This window comes from Prunus persica, chromosome G4 (genome assembly GCF_000346465.2).
Source record: "Prunus persica cultivar Lovell chromosome G4, Prunus_persica_NCBIv2, whole genome shotgun sequence".
NCBI classification, from domain to species: domain Eukaryota; kingdom Viridiplantae; phylum Streptophyta; class Magnoliopsida; order Rosales; family Rosaceae; genus Prunus; species Prunus persica.
The window spans coordinates 11,344,215-11,355,438 of record NC_034012.1 but is presented as its reverse complement, the minus strand read 5'-3'; positions in this window follow the sequence as shown (position 1 = coordinate 11,355,438).

Here is an 11,224-nt window from a genome sequence, read left to right as displayed (position 1 = left end):
GCTAGGCAGCAGAGAGGGGGGAGTAGAGAGTAGTGTTTATAGCGAGTCGGCTCACCACTCACTCCCCCTCGCCCTCCCACGCCCACAGTCCTCACACCCGCCCTAGCCCTCCCTGACATGCTTACTCGTCTTCTATGTTTTTTCTTTTCTACTTTTCTCTCCCCCTTTATTACGCCCATCCTATCTTCCTTGTTTCCTAGTGGGGTTTTCTTCATTCACTTATACTTACTCTCTTTCTTTTCTTGACCCTTCCCCAACTATTGGTGCCAGACTCCTTAGAGAGTTGGTACACAAGTTGGTATCTAAAGTTTGTCTCCCTAGCATCACCCATTAAACAAATTCAACTTTTGAAAAAAATGGGGCCTACTAACCTTTTAGGTGTGACGCGCTACAGTATAGTTGTTAATTAACGGGGTTTTGAATTTGGACGGGGATTTTCAGGAAATTACAATAATAGCATCCTATATTTGGATTGGTCAGTTCTTTTTCGTTACCTAAATTCTTTGGATTGGGAGTGGTCAATTTTCTATTCACGCACGATTTGCTTATCACCCCCAACAAACTTAAAAATGTCAATATTACCATTTATTCATTTAAATTTCTATATTTTATAAATACTTCCTTACAATGGTTGACCCCTTTTTTTCTATTTTTTATATTTATTTAGAAGTTTTAAGGAAAAAATTAATAGGTATTTAGGTAAAATTAGAAATTTCTAGATTTTTTTTCTCTTTTTGAGAAACTGAGTAACTTCATCAAAAAAAAATACATCGGTTACTAAGGAGATAGACATTTCTTAAAACGGTATGTTATAAGTAAGCTCATTGTAAATCGAAGCATTTATTTGGATTCTTAGGTTAAATTCCTTATGTAACCTTTTAGCCTTCTGGAGTTATTAGAGCATCTCCAAGGGAGATGTCAAATACCAAACATCAAATTTAAATTTGATGGCAGATATGGCAATTTGACATCTTACACAACTTTAGACTCCACCTGATATGTCAAATTAAATTACTATTTTATTTTATTTTAGTGTTGATTTATTTTTAATTAAAAAAAAGAAAATAATAAATAATAAAATATTCATTTGACATCTTGTTTTTGGGATGTCAAAAATAACATCTCAACCTCCAGCCTTTATTCTACATCAGCTTTGACACACATCGGTTGGAGTGATGTAATATGTTATTTCTAGCCGTTAAATGTTTATGTGGCACTTTTGACACATTAGTTGAAGATGCTCTTCGGGATTTTGGAAATTTGGATTAACCTTTTTATACAATTCTTTAGGGAGCTAATTATAATTTGAGGTGAAAGACATATTAGGATAAAGTAGTAGGTGAAATACTATTTTGCACATGTATTAGGTGAATGACTCAAAACCCTAAGTATAATATTAATACACTGCCATTTTGTTTTTTAATAAACAAATGTACTCTCAATTTCTTTTTGGGTAAAATAGACAGTCAACATACTCAAATCAGGACATTTTCAAATCTAATTGGACCACACTTCACAAACTTTAGCAAATAATTCAAATATAGATATATATAAACTAAAATAATGGTGGACCAGATAGCAAAACTTCATTCTGGTCCCCCAACAATAATAAGCATAATGCATATCCTTTCCTTTAAGTATGAGCCATCAAATTACTCTTTCCATTTTCAAACAAAAAAAAAAGTACTCTTTGCATTATTAGACAATGGACAAGATGAAAATATATTTGTTACTTAATCCATTGTTTGTAAATCACTTCCAAAGTAACTGAAGTAATCTCTCACTTGAATAAATACCGAAACAAGCAAAAGGTTCATATTTTGGTTCGCATATCAAAATCAGAGCTAACTTTTTTTAGCTAAAGTAACGGAAGAAATCTTTTAATTTAAGCAATACCAAAACAAGCAGAAAATTCCATCTTAATTCATAGATCACATCACCGCTAATAATTTAATTTTCTTTTATCGTTCAATATTTATCGTAAAGAAGTTTGTAACTTAAGTGGTTAAAAGTATTTATCCAAGTATTTGAATTCTAAGTTTAATTTCCTTTTCGTCCAAATATCGTTTGTGTCCCTTAGCTTTTATGGTTATTTGGAAAAAGAAAAAAGCTAACCAACCATCATAAAAATCCAAAAGGACTGCTATCTAGTGAATTTAGATTCTGTATTTAAAGTTTTCACATGAAAGAATAAGATGAGTGATTATCCACAAAAGGGTAGATGAGTAATTTGAAGGTCGCAAGTCAGACATGAATGAATTCATAATTTAAATGGAGGAGAAGAGAACTAATCATAACGGTAACGTGGCCCGCGCTAATTAGGGCAGAAAGCGGCAAAAGGAAACTGATAAAAGTCAATAAATAAACAAGTTGCAACAACTGTCTGTGGCCCAACAAACAAACTCCACCTTACCCCTCGGGGATTTTGGAACTTAATGCTCGTTGCTTTCCCTTTTTAAATTGCCAAATCCTTTTCCTATATCATGTTGTTGCTACATCAATCTAATTTGTGACCCCATTTGGTTGAATTCAGAGTCTTGCTATTAGTTTGAATTGTGAGAGTCCTGGTATTAGGTTGAAGAGCTACAACTAATCTAACGTTCTAATTCCTTTTTCAACCAATTATGAAGAGTGAAGAGTCGAATTTAAGATATTTTTCAATATTTTTTTAAAAATAAATTATTATATAAGAGTTAGTTGATAATGATGTAATAACCTCGGCAAAAACAAAAACATTTGAAACGAATCCTGAAAACTCAGGTGTTTGATGTATACATTTGTCCGAGAGTTTTCTTAACAAAAAATTAAGACATTTGATGTATACATTTTTATCCGCATGTTTATATATCTGTATCTTTCTATGTTAGTATCATTGGTTAATAGAAAAACTATTGATACTCATAAATGATATAGTAATTCAATACTAAACTATCACAAAATTGTTTATAATAATATATAAAAAAAAACTATCATAAAATTGGAATGCTTTTTTTTTTTTTTTCAATTGTATTGTGCTAGTGTATTTATTTTATTCATGTATATATAATGCCGATATTATTGACACTCTAGAAATGTCAGTATATGCACTCCCATATATAATTATCTCCTTTGTTTTATTTATAAGGAATAAGGATATGATAATTTTTTCGAGTGACAATAACATGTATGTTAAATTTACAATAATGGAAATCTAATCGTATAAAGTTGACAGCCATAGATCATGCTTCCCACAATCATGCAGATAAGTGGTTTTTGCAAAACCCAATTGATTATAGAAGACTCATGACTGTGTCTCTCTCTCTCTCTCTTCAAGCGAGGCCAAATAGCCATTATCTTGCTGGAGGAAACACAACAAACGCCACCACGTCCACGTTCATTACTTTAAAATTTCATGCATGTTTCCTTTTTATTGCCTCAAGACTTACACGATACAAAAAAAGAAAGAAAGAAAAAGAAGAAGAATAGTTATCGTATATACTTAAAAAGGTTTGGATATATACATTCAAATAAAAATCAAGATTGTAATAGTTTTGGATAGACATTAGACAACATGATAATAGAATATTTTCCTATATTAGGAAATATTATAATTAAAATAGTTTAATTATCTAACCGTGACTAAATAAATAGATAGACACACTATTTTTAATAAACAAAGAAATGTTCACGACATAAGGCTAAACGATCTTTGATTTCCATGAAATTTAAGATGGATGATCTTTGTATACAGACCTAAAAATTAAACGATTATGGTATAAATTTGTATTGTGAAGTAAATTCAAATTAGTATCTTTCTTTTGCACAGACAATTCGGCATAACGGCATATGCATATCGGCTTTTTATGGCGAATGGCATCTCTAATTTTATCTGCAAAGCTGAAGACAGAGAGGAAAAAAGAGTAGTAGGAGGGGTGGTAGTTCCAAAAATCTCGAAATCCTAATTTGGTTTAGCATGAGCCTAATGATAGATTAAGCCATGATGCATGTAAAGTGCTAAGTTTGATTGACCTCTGGACCAACAACAACTCATGTAAATTAATTATAATTAACAAAATCCCAAAGATAAAATAAAACCTGCCACTTGCTTAATTTGATGATAGTGTTTCCCAAAGGGAACCAATGGCATTGCTCCCAAAAGTTTGTCTGGGATATCATAATTAGCTCACCTAACAAATTCCAAATTTATATATTACCCTTTTAGCAGCAACCCAAATAATTATTGCATGCACCAATTCCACCTATTTTAATGTTCTAATTTTATACTAACCCAATGCCCTTTTGTGCATGTCAAGCACCTAAAAGCTTTAAAAGCACTTGAAAGTTGGTATTGACAAGTAATTCAGCCTCTAAAAGTCTAAACTCACTATTTGGAATTTAAAAAGTTTAGGGCCATCATTTTCTTAAAAAATTAGTATCATTTCTCGATTTATATTTGTCATCCTAGCGCGGGACCATATTAGTCTTCTCTGTATCGTTCTAATTTTATTGGATGTGCTAAAGGGTCATTAGGGCCATCATTTGCTTGAGTGATGTTTGCAAATTGTAAGTGAGAAATTTGAGTGATTTTTGTTTTCTTTAATAAAAAAAAGTTGAAGAGGAAGAAGAAAGAAAAAGAATTGGGGTAGGCAAATACTTTTACATCAAGAGCATGTGTCAATGTTACTGGTGGCTGACCCTACCTTCTTTATGCTGTCATGTGGCATAGGATTGAGATGACACTTTAATCATTATTGGTGAAGGTAAAGTTTTTCTGACAACAACTGAGGTGTCTGGTAAGATGGAATGTTGTCTATTTGGTCTCAAAAGGGTTGCCAACTTGCTATACTTAATTCTTCACAGCAGCTTTGGTTTCTTCTTCTGCCATCCTGCTTGAGTAGATTCTAAGGGAAAGGACACTGGTACAAAAACTCATACACCCATACTTAATCATTCAGCATTCTTTCACACATTAAATTCAGCAATTTTGTGTGTGAATTCAAAGTCCTTTATCTCTCTAATTAAAAATTCTCCTGGCCTTAGGTTCAATTCCCTCCTCACCTAATAATAATATCACTTGTATAAAAAAAATATATATGTCTTTAATGAAAACGGAAAGAATGACATGAGAATTTAATTATGTTCAGTGTGGATTAGATTAGGTTCATATTATTATGTGGTCTGATAAAAGTGGGAAACAAATATTGGCTGGTTGTTGCTGTTGCTGGTTTGCTGCTGTTTAGAGCCTTAGAGTTGTGTCTAAGTTGTTGGTTGTTTGTTGTGTTCTTGTTGACCATCTTGGGCTTGTCTTTTGGTTCTTAATTTGCTAAACTTGAATTTCCAAAAACAAGAAATAAAAATAAATAAGTGGTTAGGCGACAATTGGACCCAATTCCTCACATTGTAAACCAACCAGATGCTTATATACACCGGAGGATTCAGAAATTTTTTAGCATATGTGCAATTTTAAAAGGCTAAAAACTCTTCATGGATTGAATATTTAAGGCTTTTTACCTAGATTGACCTTAGATCTCTTCATGCATTCATATCATACACGAAAATTATTTTATGTAACAATATTGACTAAGTATGAAAAATAGATTTTTGGAATAATCATTTTCTCAAGATAATTTTTGCCAGCTTTTATTCTCTCACATATCAAATAAGAAAACTTGATGTTATGAGATTTTATTGTGAAGTATATGTTGACTTAATGAGCCATTATTTTTAGCCTAAATCGTAGTTTGCACTAAAACCGATTTTTCATATTTTGATTAGATGGGAATTTGATTTTTTAGTATTTTTATTTGAATCCAAGTGAGGGTAATTCCTTATTTACATTGTAAACTTAAGTAAATGGAGTAATATAAAAATAAATGAAATTAAAAGGACAAAGACATTTACTTCAACTAGAGTGCACCACCATTAGTTGAACAAATGGGTAATTTGAAGTACCTACAATGGTTTTTCCAACAAAAGAAAATACAGCTACACCTCCTTGTGCTTTAATAGGTCCGCCATTATTTATATACACATCATTAATATTGCTGCCCAAAACAAGGAGGAGAGTGTTCCAAGTAACAAATCCTGACCCATTTGATAGCTAATAGCTTCTTGGGGCCATTAAGAATTTGGCAGTTAATTGCCAAAAACAAAAAACCAAACCTGTCTAGCTGTGTACTATATCAGATTCAATAATTATGTCCACTAATTGACATATCATCTGACCTAGCAAATTGCCCGTCCTAAAAATCTTATTAGCTTGCCACTCACACTGAAATATATATGTGGTGGGGAAGAAAACATGAATTAAAGACTAATACTAAGATTGCTTAGGACAACAAGCATGCCAGAAGAAAGTGCTTGTCATGTTGGGTTGTCACGTGTTGTGTTAGGTAGTTTTAGTTCAGGCTTATTTCAAGTAGTAGTTACTCTAAAACCTAAATTTTCAACTATTTGTCATGTGTAATCAACTAGCCTTTGTTCTGGTGGTATTTGTCTCCAGTTAGTTAAAGGAGGTCTCATGTTCGATACCTAATTGTGATTTGTTGTTGATGTATTGACACCATTATAAAAGTATCTTATAAATATATTCTTATCATTTGTAAAAATAACATGGGCACAAATCTTTTTTGTGTTTTTTTGGGAACTACAAGTCATGCTTTTCCACCACAATGGACAGCACTTGTGGACAGCACTTGTTGCTATAGACGAAGACGGAAAATACATAATCTCACAGAATCGTAATGGTGCTATCAAAAGAAAAAAAATTGTCATCTGGTTTATGAGGAAAAGTGGGTATGGGCCAAGTTCAAGCAAACGCTGATGGGTGACCAATAAGAACCACTATTTGACTAAACTAAGTGACAGGTGTGAAGAAAAAAAATTAAAAATTGTCTTCCAAAAATTATGGATTTAGGGCTTTGACCTCATCCATCCCCCACCAAATTATGGATCTAGGGCTTCACTTAATAAATTAGGTGTATATAAATATTTAAATATAAGAAATTTAAAAAAACCAAAAACCCATCATCCCCAAGCCACCCTTCCCAGATTTCTTCTCCCTCGTTCTCCCTCTCTCTCTCTCTCTCTCTCTCTCTCTCTCCACCCCTCTCTCTGCAAATTCAAAAACCAACAAATTAAAAGAAAAAAAATTCATTGTTTTTGTTGTTTTGTACTCGAAGGTCTGCAACCAAATTTGATGGCTTCCGAATTCAGCGAGATAAAGATGGTGGGTTGTAGCTGCTGGAGGTTCGACAGAAAGAGAGGCCAGGGCTCATTTGGGTTGTCGACGACTGTGCGGAGGGTTGGGGCTGCTGGGTTTAAGGGCTAGGGGTGGGAGTGGGGCTTGGGTTGCGGCTCGAAGTAGGGGTGGTCTGAGTTTTATACAGCCCATGTTTCAAAAATTGGTGTAACAGATTAGGGCCTTGGCATGCACAGAAAGATTAATTGAATCTTTGTTTTGTCTTGCTAAAAGTGGAAGATGTTGGATTGAGGCAGAGATGTGGCACAGGTTGAAGTTGGTGGGGTAACGAATTCAGCACAGACTTTCAGGGGTGGAACTTGGGTCTGCGAGAGAAGAGCAGTCGTTATGGTTGTGGTGATGGCGACTGGGAAGGGATAATGGGGTTAGGGAGGGGAATTGGGGATTTTTTTTGTTTTAAAGAATTATTTTTATTTTTAATAGTTAAATTAAGAATTTTAAAAGACAATTTTTAATTTTTAATTTTTTTTCTTCACACATGACACTTAGTTTAGCCAAATAGCGGGCCTCATTGGTGCCACATCAGCTTTTTTAACAAAATTTTTAACAGACTTGATGGTGAGGGACAAAGTGAGACACAGTCAAGAGGGCAAAGTGGGTCACTTTAACTTTAAGGGGATAAAGTGAGAATTGACCAATATTTCAGGGGACACTGTAGCACTTAAGCCTTTATAAAAAAGAGAACCCACTAGCGATTAGGCCCACGTGTCAAAAAATAGTATAGCCGAACTACTATACTATTTAAATACATTATATTTAAAAGGTATAGCCATAATAAATAAAAAATTTAAGAAAAAAGGACCCTTCTATTGCATTAGTTTGTACTTCATAAATACTAGACTCTCTGCACGCGCTTCTGCGCTTACGAGAAGCTTTTTTTAAAACAAATTTAAATTTATTTTAGAATTAAAAAAGATAATGGGTAGTTGTGTTCTATAAAAATATGATCCATGATCTGATTTTTCTTTTAATTTTAATTTTTTAAAATATGAAAAAGTGTAAATTTACCATATTATCCTCATTTAATTAATAATTTCAATTCTTAATGTTTGCATTAACCAAGGGCAATTTCTAGCATTTTGAATATTTTACCATTCTCTGTCTTTTGCTTTATATATATATATTAATCGGCTAGTTTCAACATATCCAAAGCATATATTAATTGGCTACTATATAATATTTTAATATAATTTTTATAACATATAATTTTCCTTATTCAATAATATGTGAGAATTATTTGTGTAATAAGTGAATTTTGTGTCTTACTAAAATTTTTGTAAAAAATACGTGTAATAAACATTAGAAATACGCACGTACATGTATAATACGACTATTGTATGTTTGCTTTTTAAAAAACGTGAGATGTGTATAGAACACGAATGTATTATTAAAAAATACGTACGTACGTGCATTGGCGGACCCATAATTTTTTTGAAAAAAGGGCAAAATTTGAAAGGTTAAAAGCTTAAAAAAAAATTAAAAAAAATTACCAACTAATACTATCCAAAATTCGTAGCTACATGTACATGGCCTTCATTTGTACCCTTCCACAAGCCTCAGACTCCTAGTTCCTACTAAAATTTTAAAGGGTGATACTCTTTTGGGGGCTTAAGATCAGGTGTGAGTCTTGAGATATTGAGGCGTAAGCCTTTCATAACATGAATTTTTTTTTCTTTCTAAAAAATACCTTTAAGTTTTCATATTAGACTAAGCTAATGCAATATTGAATAACGAAGATGTTCCAAAAAAATTAATAAAGGTTTTACTACAGACAAAAGGCACCATTGCATTTAAAATAACAAAACCTAATGATATGATTATGAGAGAGTACTATTGCTCATGATGACATGACTTGAAAGGAAGGGATGGAGAGCATCCATCGTTTCATTCTTTATTTTTTTTAATTCAGTGACTGTTCCACCAAACATGTCTTTTTTATATCCTAAGAAGGTTTGAGCAAACATATCGTTTCATTTTAAATGAAACTCATATACTAAGACGACATTGTCATAAATCAAGAGGAATTGGAGAGAAATTGAGATGGAGAGAATGGAATGTTTTCTCTATCTCATATCTGTGTTTTCAATCTCATCTCTGTGTATTCTGTCTGAACATTACAAGGAGGGATCAACCCTTTTGTAGGTAAAGCTCCTTCCACCAAGTGGTGGAGTAGGTAAAGCTCCATCCAACAAGTGGTGGAGTAGGTAAAGCTCCATCCAACAAGTGGTGGGCTCCACCTTATTATTTACAACACTCCCCCTTGGAGACCACAAATGATATGGAATATGCCTCGTTAAAAACCTTGCCAGTAAAAACTAGTGGGACAAAAAAAAAACTGGTCAAAGGGAAAAAGAGTACATAATCATGTGTAACATAAAATTCTATGTATATTGACGCGCGTGCGACACTGCCTCGTTAAAACCTTGCCAGGAAAAATCTAGTGGGATAAAAACCTGGACGAAGGAAAAAGAGTACAGTGTTTGAAGATCTTTATTGATAGCGCGCTCCCCCTGATGCTTGGCAAAAATATCTTTAAGTCATGTTGTTGATCACCTTTCTGAATATCGTAGTTGACACTGCTTCTGTGAGTCAATCTTGAGCGACACTGCCTCGTTAAAACCTTACCAGGAAAAACCCAGTGGGATAAAAACCTGGATGAAGGAAAAAGAGTACAGTGTATGGAGGTCTTTATTAAAACCACGCTCCCCCTGATGAACATCTCCCCCTGAAAAATTTAGGACTAGCTTTTGTCCAGTAAGCGACCATAAAAATTTTCATAGTATACCCTAAACCTTTGAGCGACACTGCCTCGTTAAAACCTTACCAGGAAAAACCCAATGAGATAAAAACCTGGATGAAGGAAAAAGAGTACAGTGTGGAGCTGAGCTCTATCTGGTCTAGTATACTTCCGGAAAAACATTTAAGGACCAACGGATAAGACTCTCTTAGTATAAGCAAGAATCTCGTTGGCATAATGCTCGATCCTTAAGTCGAGACAAATATTTCATGAATTCTGCAGAAGCTTTAATGTGTTGCAATCACATTATAATCAATGTACTCACTGAGGTAATTTATGCACATTAATATTGAGTACAAATTTTGTGCTTCAAGTACATGTCCTTTAGGGACTTGCTTTATGCAATGTCAATCCTCTCAACGGATTTTGTTTAAAAGGGATTAAACTTTATAACACATTATATAGCTTTTACCCAGCTATTTATACATCTTTAGGAAATCGCTTCTGGCGATATGCTCCGTGCATTCAATAACCCTTAAAGATAATATGTTGGTCTCCGTAATTGTGTAATAAAGGGGGGGGGGGGGCACAATTGAATCTGTAAATATGGAGAAAACCCAATATTCCTTGTTTCTGCCAGAAACAGTGTGTCATACAAAGTAGGTATATTCCCTTTTATTCCGAACACCCAAGTATAACTTTCAGTATTAACAAATTTTGGGGTTCGTACTGTGGGTTTGTTCTTTCACGTTCATTCTCATCTATAATGGAATTACCTCATTCTATTTTGGCCAATAATATTGTCGACATTTAATAATTGAACGTGGTTCCAATCAACACAGCCCATTGATGATTTGAGTAGCTACTCCAAAACCAAAAATTGTCATTCATCAATTCATGATCTCACAATTCTCATGTGCATGCGCATGCATCAATTATAAGCATTTCTTTTGCTTTTGGATACCCAAGCCACTTCATGGGGCTTTTATTATGTGAGAATGTGGATTATAACCTCCAATGGAGCGTTATTTTACAGTAGGGCGTGGATAATCTCTATTTAGAGAGTTGGAACATTTAGAACCCATATATCTATCATGCTGCAGGCATGCCACAGATTAATACATACATGTCAATTAATTTCTGGGACTTTAACCCATATTATGGGACTTTAACCCATATAATTTGCTACGCATTAGGCGTGCATAATATCAATATTGACATGTCAAAGGATTGTCCTTTCGGGACTT